Genomic DNA, 9,204 nt, shown 5'->3' on the forward strand with positions numbered 1-9,204 from the left:
TACACACTGTGGTCAAACTTCTTGTATGTCGAACCATGTCCCTTGCTCGTAGAGTAATGCAACTTTTGTCTAGAACTGCTCAAATCGCTCTGAAAGTAGTGTGTTTACCTTATTAGGTGAATTGTCTTGCCTAAAAAATCATTTTATCACCTTCTCAGTGTTATCTGTAGTTCTTTTGTTAAACGTAGCGTGACTTTGGCTCCGGGTATGGGTACAGCACTTCATATTGTAACCTGCTTAATCGTATATGATCAACCGAAGTAGCGATATACTTCCAACGATATTATGCTAAAAATTATTAAAACAATAACTTGGAATGTGTCAATAATTTTAATATTATCATGTTTTCATAAGAGAATGTTAGAACACATACATTAATCCCCATATTTTTGCTTCTTGTGTTAAGTAAACAGAAATTAATCTGAATGAATTTAGTCTCTTTAACTATCTGTTGATACTTATCAATGAAAACCATCTTCCGTATCCCAAAGTCCTTGTAAGAACAATCTGAATCGTCCCAGTTTCATTTCAGTTGAAATTGCAAAAGTCTGACAAAATCCACTCAGCTCAGTTAGAAAGCACCCGCCAAACTAAATGTATACCTAGACTCCTTACGAATCCGATTCTGGTCAATCCTTACCGTTGACGGATGCATTGCGTTCGAGATTACATTCCATTTTATCAGCACTATCACAGTCTTTGTCGCCGTCAATGTTAAACATAACCATGGCCACACTCTATTCCAGTATCGTCCTCAGTGTCTAAAAAACCTTATGACCAGCATTGTGACAACCGCCCGGTCCCCGATCTACTTGGCTGGGGACAGATATCTGATCACAACGTCATAGTGGACTATCTTGTGTCGCACTGTTAGTCTGATGTCATCTAACGTTGATGGTCATTTTAAGTTCGTCCCTATTACCTCCCATCCTCGATACTCCGGGGGTTACTTACACTCTCGTAATATCCACCCCTGGACTAAACAAAAGCGTACCAGAAGGCTCTGAGTGCGACAACAGATGAGATAGGAGTTTGGTCCTTTGATGTAAAACAAAATATTCGAATAACTGTACGCCGTATGGCGTTGTATTGGGTGTTTCTTACTGTAATATTAACAAGTCTTTGTAGGCCTGTGATTGGTCAGTTGTTTTCTCCTGAAAATGGTATGTATTCAGTTTTTCCCATTACATAACACAGGAGTGGACAGTACGACCTTGACAATAACCTCTAGAATATCAAGAATGTATGCATCCTTGACATTCACTATCACCTGAAATCTGACAACCCTAGTTCCTACATTATGCATTACCAAATCCACATTCCTCTCTTCATTACAACGACAGTATCTCCTCTGGTTAGCTGCCAGTTACCTCCCCCCCCCCCTTGTTCTCATCCCTTCTCTGTATTCATCACCAACGTCGCCAAGCAGGTCATTTTAACAACAAGACAAGATAAAGACCATCAAATTCTTCAATAAACATTTTAAAAAGATGCCTTCCACTAATTATGCATTGAATCTAAAGACAAGACACCGCCAAATGTTACCACAATAATAACGACATATTGGAATAAAAGAAGACAATGAACTACTGATGATGATCTGTGATGGACAGGGTACATTAATGTCATTACTATAAAACAAGAAGAAATCTTAGTCACTGTCATAGAAGATATTCACAAAATCCGTTTGGAGATGGTGAGTAACGTCATCAAAAGACTATTACTAGGGTGATTCAGTGACTGTTGTCAGTTATTTATACTCTGCTGATATATAATTAGTTGTGAAGTAAATGACGAATACATAATATTACTACCAAAGATGCACGACGGCAGGGAATGGGCATCAAATATAATATATTTTTGTGTACGAATGCAGTTGTTGCAATATTACGTTCCCACGCACTATTTTTAATGAACAATAAAATGAGCTGAAGAAAACAAGATCTTTAAAGTAATCCGGTATCAGGAATCATTAGTTACGGATGAGTTAGACCGTAGACGAAAGTGTTGCTTAGTTATGGTACAGCTTTAATAGGACTGTTAGTACTACTATCCCTGAAACTAGGGCTAGCTGTTCAAACATAACATGTAACTAGGGCTAGCTGTTCAAACATACCATGTAACTAGGGCTAGCTGTTCAAACATACCATGTAACTAGGGCTAGCTTTTCAAACATAACATGTAACTAGGGCTAGCTGTTCAAACATACCATGTAACTAGGGCTAGCTGTTCAAACATAACATGTAACTAGGGCTAGCTGTTCAAACATACCATGTAACTAGGGCTAGCTGTTCAAAACATAACATGTAACTAGGGCTAGCTGTTCAAACATACCGTGTAACTAGGGCTAGCTGTTCAAACATAACATGTAACTAGGGCTAGCTGTTCAAACATACCGTGTAACTAGGGCTAGCTGTTCAAACATAACATGTAACTAGGGCTAGCTGTTCAAACATGCCATGTAACTAGGGCTAGCTGTTCAAACATACCATGTAACTAGGGCTAGCTGTTCAAACATACCATGTAACTAGGGCTAGCTGTTCAAACATACCATGTAACTAGGGCTAGCTGTTCAAACATACCGTGTAACTAGGGCTAGCTGTTCAAACATACCATGTAACTAGGGCTAGCTGTTCAAACATAACATGTAACTAGGGGCTAGCTGTTCAAACATACCATGTAACTAGGACTAGCTGTTCAAACATACCGTGTAACTAGGGCTAGCTGTTCAAACATACCATGTAACTAGGGCTAGCTGTTCAAACATACCGTGTAACTAGGGCTACCTGTTCAAACATACCATGTAACTAGGACTAGCTGTTCAAACATACCGTGTAACTAGGACTAGCTGTTCAAACATATCATGTAACTAGGACTAACTTTTCAAACATACCGTGTAACTAGGGCTAGCTGTTCAAAACATACCGTGTAACTAGGACTAGCTGTTCAAACATACCATGTAACTAGGGCTAGCTGTTCAAATATACCATGTAACCATGACTAGCTGTTCAAACATACCGTGTAACTAGGACTAGCTGTTCAAACATACCATGTAACTAGGGCTAGCTGTTCAAACATACTATGTAACTAGGGCTAGCTATTCAAACATACCATGTAACTAGGGCTAGCTGTTCAAACATACCGTGTAACTAGGGCTAGCTGTTCAAACATACCATGTTACTAGGGCTAGCTGTTCAAACATACCATGTAACTAGGGCTAGCTGTTCAAACATACCGTGTAACTAGGGACTAGCTGTTCAAACATACCATGTAACTAGGGCTAGCTGTTCAAACATACCATGTAACTAGGACTAGCTGTTCAAACATACCGTGTTGTAACTAGGAACTAGCTGTTCAAACATACGTGCAACTAGGGCTAGCTGTTCAAACATACCATGTAACTAGGGCTAGCTGTTCAAACATAACTTGTAACTAGGGCTAGCTGTTCAAACATACCATGTAACTAGGGCTAGCTGTTCAAACATACCATGTAACTAGGGCTAGCTGTTCAAACATACCATGTAACTAGGACTAGCTGTTCAAAACATACCGTGTAACTAGGACTAGCTGTTCAAACATACCATGTAACTAGGGCTAGCTGTTCAAACATACCATGTAACTAGGAAAAGCTGTTCAAACATACCGTGTAACTAGGACTAGCTGTTCAAACATACCATGTAACAAGGACTAGCTTTTCAAACATACCATGTAACTAGGACTAGCTGTTCAAACATACCGTGTTACTAGGACTAGCTGTTGAAACATACCATGTAACTAGGGCTAGCTGTTCAAACATTACATGTAACTAGGACTAGCTGTTCAAACATACCGTGTAACTAGGGCTAGCTGTTCAAACATACCATGTAACTAGGACTAGCTGTTTAAACATACCGTGTAACTAGGGCTAGCTGTTCAAACATACCGTGTGACTAGGACTAGCTGTTCAAACATACCATGTAACTAGGACTAGCTGTTCAAATATGCCATGTAACTAGGACTAGCTGTTCAAACATACCATGTAACTAGGGCTAGCTGTTCAAATATACCATGTAACTAGGACTAGCTGTTCAAATATACCATGTAACTAGGACTAGCTGTTCAAACATACCATGTAACTAGGACTAGCTGTTCAAACATACCATGTAACTAGGGCTAGCTGTTCAAACATACCGTGTAACTAGGGCTAGCTGTTCAAACATACCGTGTAACTAGGGCTAGCTGTTCAAACATACCATATAACTATGGCTAGCTGTTCAAACATAACATGTAACTAGGGCTAGCTGTTCAAACATACCGTGTAAACTAGGGCTAGCTGTTCAAACATACCATGTAACTAGGGCTAGCTGTTCAAACATACCGTGTAACTAGGGTTAGCTGTTCAAACATACCATGTGACTAGGGCTAGCTGTTCAAACATAACATGTCTGTTGTACTTACGCCTCATGTAAGATGTCGAATGCCTGTCTCACTGTCCTGACATTCCCACAAGCGTCCGGTATAGCACACTGCCTACCCTCAAAGTTATAGGAGGCTAGCATAAACTGCCATCGACCTATACAATAGGTTTTATTTAAATAATAAAGTGTGAAGGTAAATAATCTTAAAGATTAGACTATTATCATTTTATTTAGACACGGCAACAATGGAAACAACACATGCATCACATCTACTGTTTAGATAATGTGCCGTGACAACAGTCAAACAAATTACGCAAGGGTTGACTTGAATAAATTTTTATGCTATGGAGACGTAATCAGAAAAAAAAACCTACATAAATGGTAAAATCTCCACGACATATAAATATATTCAAAATCCTTATGATTTAATCTACTATCGTAGATAGCTCTTAAACATTCCAAATTCATTTGAGGACCCCTTTTTCCAATTGAATCTCATTACGCCGTTATTTCAGCTAGTTAGAAGCGACGTTACTAAGGGCATCGTCAGTTATCCACGCCAATGTACTGATGAAGTAATTTTATAAGCCAACGGGAATGCTAATTACAAGCAAAATTGAATTATTATTGAATTGGAATAAAAAAAAAAATCCCAAACATTCCCTCTTTTGTGAGATCGATAATTCACCTCACTAAAACATTCAGGGATATCATGTCACTCGTCATACACTAACCAGGGAAGGCCCTTTCCACTGCTTGGCCGTTTGCCACACTTAAACATGGCCATACTCATGGTCGTAGGTAAACGGCCATTTTAATGTACCGGGGGTCACCAGGGTAGACGTCAGACAGCTCGAGTCATACAGCATACCATTGGTCTCCATACCTGTAATCAAACATATTGTTATGTTATGTGATTCTAGAAGAGGATGGTGTTCGAAGAAAGTGGAAGAATATAGGCCTTGTTTTAAGCGGGATAGGAAAGTCTAGAATATTCTCGTTATCCTCCTCAATACCACTACGTTGTCATTGTTGCAAAGGGAGACGTTTTTCCATTGTTTTATATAGAAAGATGCAACGTCGATCGGTATGATTTCATACAATTTTTTATGAAAATAAGGATATGGTATAGGGATTTGAGAACTAGTGACAGTTTTGCTTATATTTGGAACTATTCTAGTGTTCATAGATCATGAACCGGAAAGGTACGAGAAGCAGTATTTTTCCACGCCGTTTTATTAATTCTTTTGACGAGAAAGTTGAAACATAAGAAGATGATCAACAGTTACCAAAACTCATACAACTATTCCAAAATCATTGTGAGCCATGCAAGAACTAACCATACTTCACATAAACGTTTTAGGGTCTAGATAACTAGTCGGTAAAATCATAACCTTACTAAGTACTATGAAATGAGTTGTTAGGTTTTGGTAATTGGCGTGGTACATTATGTAATGTGTAGGATCTTCGCATTACTCTAATTGGCTGATAGGAACAGAAAATTGTCCCTTTTTCTGAAGCCAGAGACAAATAAAAAAGGGTATGCAAATGTTCCGTCGTCAATTTTCAAAAGCCGATTGAAGAGACTTTGGTGTCAGGTTTGTTGAAGCGAGGGTGTTACACTATTGTGAAGCATGAAAACAACATACAATTGTTTCATGCCAGAACAGTCAATACTCTTTAGTATTGGGACCAACCAGATGAATTCCGCTGCATGTAGAATATGATGAAGAGTGGATAATATGCTTTTAACCAATTTATTATCTACACCTAAAAAAACGTCTAAAATGATGTATGGAAACAATAATAGACCCCTGATATAATAATACTATAATTCAGATTAATGTAAGACATAATTTCGGGTGCCTATTACCTGTCAGCTCGTCTGTCCCGCCAAACGAGAGTTGTGGCGCTCGAACACCTTTAATGCTGCCTGGAGGTAGACCAGTAGCATCCAGCCTTCTCTCCATATCTGTCGGTAAAACATATATAACATATACCATACACTAGGTGGCGTTCAAAAACAAAACAATATGTGAAGTCCCTTGGATCACCTCCCTTGACAGTAATAAGAAAACTTACCCCTGATCATATCGGTCCAGCCGTTGGCACTAGTGGGTGATGTCCCATTAAGTGACTGTACCCCGATTTCGTGGCCCCGGTTTGGCATAACTGGCCACAACACTGTAATCGGTCTCAGTGTCGTCGATGAAAAATGTGGTACGAATGGGACAATTGTTAGGATTTTGAAAAATTTAACAGCACATCGTACAGAGGTTCTAACGAGGAGTTGAGACCACCGACGAAGGTAAGGAGGACAGTTTGAGGCGTAAGGAATGGAGATAGATATCCGGGAATACTCCGGTCAGAGAAACAGCGACAAGCTGGCAGGACGCATGCGTCGTTACACGACTGCTGAGCCTGGACAAGGCGGATGGCGGACACATACACGGAGAATGTATACCACACAAAATATAAAGCCATGCATGTTGTGACGTCAGGTAACGACCTAGAAGTTCTTGACGAGGTCAGCACGATATAGATAAGCTTTTATCAGGTCATTTATTACGTTATGGAATTGGTTTGTTTGGGTTCAAATTCTATCAATTGTATTTAAAATCATTGAACATAAGAAAAAAAACTTTGTATATGAGTATGGATATTGCGAATATGTTTAAGTTATGGGGGACTGTTGTATGTTTTATGTTGTGTCTCCTTGTGATAAAATGAATTGTGTGAACATAATAGTGTTTACTCTCTCAATGAATCAGTCTGTCGGGAATACCCAGCCAGATCACATGGTTTATAACAGCCGCGAACGTGTTGGTCCAGCGCGGTAGATATAGAGAATACTATTGTGGTCGAACTGATATACAGATATTTCCATCCAACATTGACACACTATATTTACATTTTACCGCTCCTTATGACTAATGTATACTCCGATCATCTGATGATCGCTGGAGGGCATTATGTTGTTTGTTTGGTGGATTGTACGGTGTTGAAGTAATCTTGGAAGGATACTGTTAAGACCAAGATGCTTCAAATATTTTTTTTCCGATTCAATCGCTGGTCCAAACCTTTGACATTGTTTGACGCATGTGCATTGCTAACCTGGCCTTGGTTGATATTGATTATTAGGATATTATTTCATTCTTCTCAGATTTGCTATATAAAGATGTTTAATGGTTATATGTTCGACTTACAGGAATGACCAACGCGCTTGTTCTCTGTGCTCTTTTGAATTTCATTTTTACTTTAAAAAAAAAATCATAACTATGACAAGGGTTTCGTTTTTGACTTGATTGCACCAGACATGTCACGCTTTCTACATTTTTGGAGACTCGCTGTAAGAAACACTCCGACGACGATGTGTTTTTACAATGCAGATCAACTAAGGCATTTTGTTGTCTGTAGGCCACCATCTCTTCTGCAATGATATCGTGGTTAACTACGTGTTTTTGCCTCTATTTAAGATTCCTAGTATTTTTATTTGGATTCTTTTCTGGACGCGTGATTAACGATTTCAGCAGCCGTTTATGCGTGGCAAAGACCTTAGTCCGTTACTTTGGAATAATTTAGTTGTTTTCTACTCCTGTATTTCTCATTATGTCTTGGAAAGGTTACCGAGAAAGTGTTTAGATACATGAGGTTACTTTCTAGTGTGATATTACGGTCTAGTACGGTCCTGTATGATATTACTGTTAAAAACCACAGCCGGTATTATGTTGGAGTAAGGATACTTTGGTGCGCCGCTGTGTCCGTCCGTCCGTCCGTCCCGTAAAATGTCAACCTAGGTCAATGCTAGTTAAGGCGATGTGTCATGTACCAAAATTATCTGCGGTAAAATAAGGCAAATAACTAAAACAATTTAATACGAAAATCATTGACTTTGCTATTGCGTAATTCATACCAATACATTGCAGCTGAAAGCAATTCAGTTCTTAATAAGCCTCAAAATTTGGTATGAACTGTTTCATAAAACTTGTCTCCAGACCCTTTTATGTTTATACCCCATTAACCTCAACATACCATTATTTAATCCTTAAATATCCACATTTCTAGTTCCACTACGTAGCCTAACCTTACTAGCTACAGTTGGTACACCAGAACTTGTTATTTGACAATGTAATAATATCGACAGGCTGTTCACAAACAAATAATTATGGTCAAGGTCATTCATATTATCAAACTTGGTTGTCCTTTTTTTAAGCATATAATTACAGGTCCTATATCATATCTCTAGGCCTTTCATAACTTTAAAAGAAGCAGTTTTGAATATTTTTAAAAGGTTTTTGGTCCATGTGACATTTAATGATAAATAAAGTCAAGTTAACAAACTTGGTAATCCTTTATATCAGCATGTCACAGGCCTAATACCAGAGCTCTAAACTTTCCATATCTTTTAAAGAGACAATTCACTGAGGATAACTCTTTTACAAAACCAAGAAGCAAAATATAGCATAAACGTATTGTTCTACATTTCTTATGAAACATATAACGTAAAACATTGACCAAATCCACGACATTGTTAAGTATTTTAATTAATATCGCTGAAATATCAAATCGTTGATCAATACGATTAAGCAGGTACAATATGGACGCTGTACCTATACTTGAGCCAAAGTCACACACGTTAAACAAATGAACTACATAACCACTGAGAAGGTGATAAAATGATTTATTAGGTAAGACAATTCACCTAATAAGATAAACACACTACTGTCAGAGCGATTTGAGCAGTTTAAGACAAAAGTTGCATTACTCTACGAGCAAGGGACAGGGTTCGGCATACAAGAAGTTCGAC

General features: G+C 38.5%; 1 pseudogene; it reads right to left on the bottom strand.

Annotated features, from left to right (window-relative positions):
- Nucleotides 1-4,433: 4,433 nt before the first annotated feature.
- On the bottom strand, nucleotides 4,434-6,881 carry LOC138312499 (chitin deacetylase 7-like; annotated as a pseudogene).
- Between the last annotated feature and the right edge of the window lie 2,323 nt (nucleotides 6,882-9,204).

The sequence above is a fragment of the Argopecten irradians genome, unplaced genomic scaffold (assembly GCF_041381155.1).
Source record: "Argopecten irradians isolate NY unplaced genomic scaffold, Ai_NY scaffold_0342, whole genome shotgun sequence".
Lineage (NCBI taxonomy): Eukaryota > Metazoa > Mollusca > Bivalvia > Pectinida > Pectinidae > Argopecten > Argopecten irradians.